Raw genomic sequence first — 2,208 nt, 5'->3', positions numbered from 1 at the left:
TGCTCCCGAAGGCGACTGCGCGAAAATTGTATTAGCTGTTGTCTGTCAATCATGCAATAACGGACAAAATGTGGAATATGTAGAACAACCAGGAGGCAGCAGCTACAGACCGCGTGTTTGAACTTGAAATCACAAGTCGCGTGTGCGAGCAACGGACGTAGGTTTATCAAATTGAGTGTTCGCTTCTTTCGAATCAGAAGTGGCTGTAGGTACGTAGTAAATACGTACTTCATGCAACATACATGATATAGACTTACAAAACCGCTATTGCAACAACTAATAATCTCATATAGATTATCATCATATAAAAGAATCTCGGCCTTCTGAATGTCTACAGCAAACTTACTCAGATGTCCAAAGTCTTCGCTGTAGATGACATCGCGGATAGCTATGTCTATAGGGGCCCTTGTTTCATAGGGATCCAATGCATACCGCTCCACGGCATACCAGCTCTCCTAATGGCTGCTTCAAGAGCGATATTGAACAAGTTCAACAGCACACACCTCCACATTATTCCGTCTAAGGTTACGAAGGACGATGAAATTTCATCCACAACCCATACACTTGATTTCGAACCATCTAATTTGGCAAAAATCAGCCAAATTAGTTCTACCATTATATGCCATAACTCATTTCTTTCAGTGAATCATGTTTCGCTTTGAAATCACAAGTTGTACTTCAGGAATTTATCTAGGGTTTTTCACAGAGTAAAATTTGATTCGCCATTGATCGGCCTTCACGAAAACTAGCTAGATCGACTCCTCCAACGGTCACAATTTGTTAAACAGAATACGTAACATAATTTTGTACGCCAAATAAGGAGAGTAATTCCTCGGTAATTGGCGTACTCTAATCTGTGTCACTTTTTGTAAGAGGGGGCGGCGTTTGGGCGTCTGTATGCTCTTCCACTCCTACAATGATATCAAGATTTACCTCTAGTAGTGTCGGGGGCTCAAAGTATCGTGTGTCCCATCTACAAAAAGGGCGACAAGTTGGATTGCGGGAGCTATTGCGCGATCACACTACTAAGCGCTGCCTACAAGATACTCTCCCAAATTTTATGCCGCCATCTATCACCGATGGCAAGAGAGTTCGTGAGGCAATATCAGGCTGGATTTATGGGTGAACGCGCTACAACGGACCAGATGTTCGCCATCCGCCAGATGTTGCAGAAATGCCGCGAATACAACGTGCCCACACATCACTTGTTCATCGATTTCAAATCGGCGTATGATACAATCGATCGAGAACAGCTATGGCAGATTATGCACGAATTTGGATTCCCGGATAAACTGATACGATTGATGAAGGCGACGATGGATCGAGTGATGTGCGTAGATCGAGTATCAGGGGCACTCTCGAGTCCCTTCGGATATCGCAGAGAGTTACGGCAAGGTGATGGCCTTTCGTACATGCTGTTCAACATTGCTTTAGAGCAGCGTTTCTCAAACTATGGGTCGCGACCCACTGGTGGGTCGCGGGCTGATTTTTGGTGGGTCGCGAAATCTTGGGCGATATTGTAATGAACGTCCTAATTATTTTATGTCAAATGATATTGTTAGGCATGTTTTAAATTTATAAATTCTATTAGAAAATCAGCAGTTATCTCCAGATATCAGGATTTATCCTTATTCCATTATATTTTGTATACTGAGTGTTAGTCTGCAAATTGATTCAAAAACTATGAGTCCGAAGGTTTAAGATTCTGATAAACTTTCAGATTTTCCTTGTCTTCTGGAAAAAAATGAGTTCAAATTGTTACTTGAAGTTTGCATTTTCAGTAACTCAATTAATTTTATACGTTCAGTAGTAAAAGTTTCAGAAATAATGAAATTCCAAAAAAATAGCAGAAGCAAACTAATGAAGGTTTGGTAACCTCCACCAAATTATCTTTTTATTTTTCAACGTTTGATTGCTTTGAAATTCATACACGAATCAGAAACATATATTTGAAGAACAAATTGATATTTGAATTAAAAAAACAAATCCACGTGCCCGGTGGGAATCGAACCCATGACTCCCAATTCGCTAGACGGGCACTTTCTTCCTCCAAGCTACGGAGTCACTTGACTATCTTCGTCCCCTGAAGGCACAGCATTGAACTCGATTCCACAAATGCACATGGATTGTTCCCTTTTTTCCTTAATATTTATCCATCCATCGTAAATATAGAACAGCGTTCTCAACAAAACTGCTTGAAGAATTTAA

This window comes from Aedes albopictus, chromosome 2 (genome assembly GCF_035046485.1).
Source record: "Aedes albopictus strain Foshan chromosome 2, AalbF5, whole genome shotgun sequence".
Classification (NCBI taxonomy): domain Eukaryota; kingdom Metazoa; phylum Arthropoda; class Insecta; order Diptera; family Culicidae; genus Aedes; species Aedes albopictus.
Note: the sequence above shows the minus strand (reverse complement) of the source record.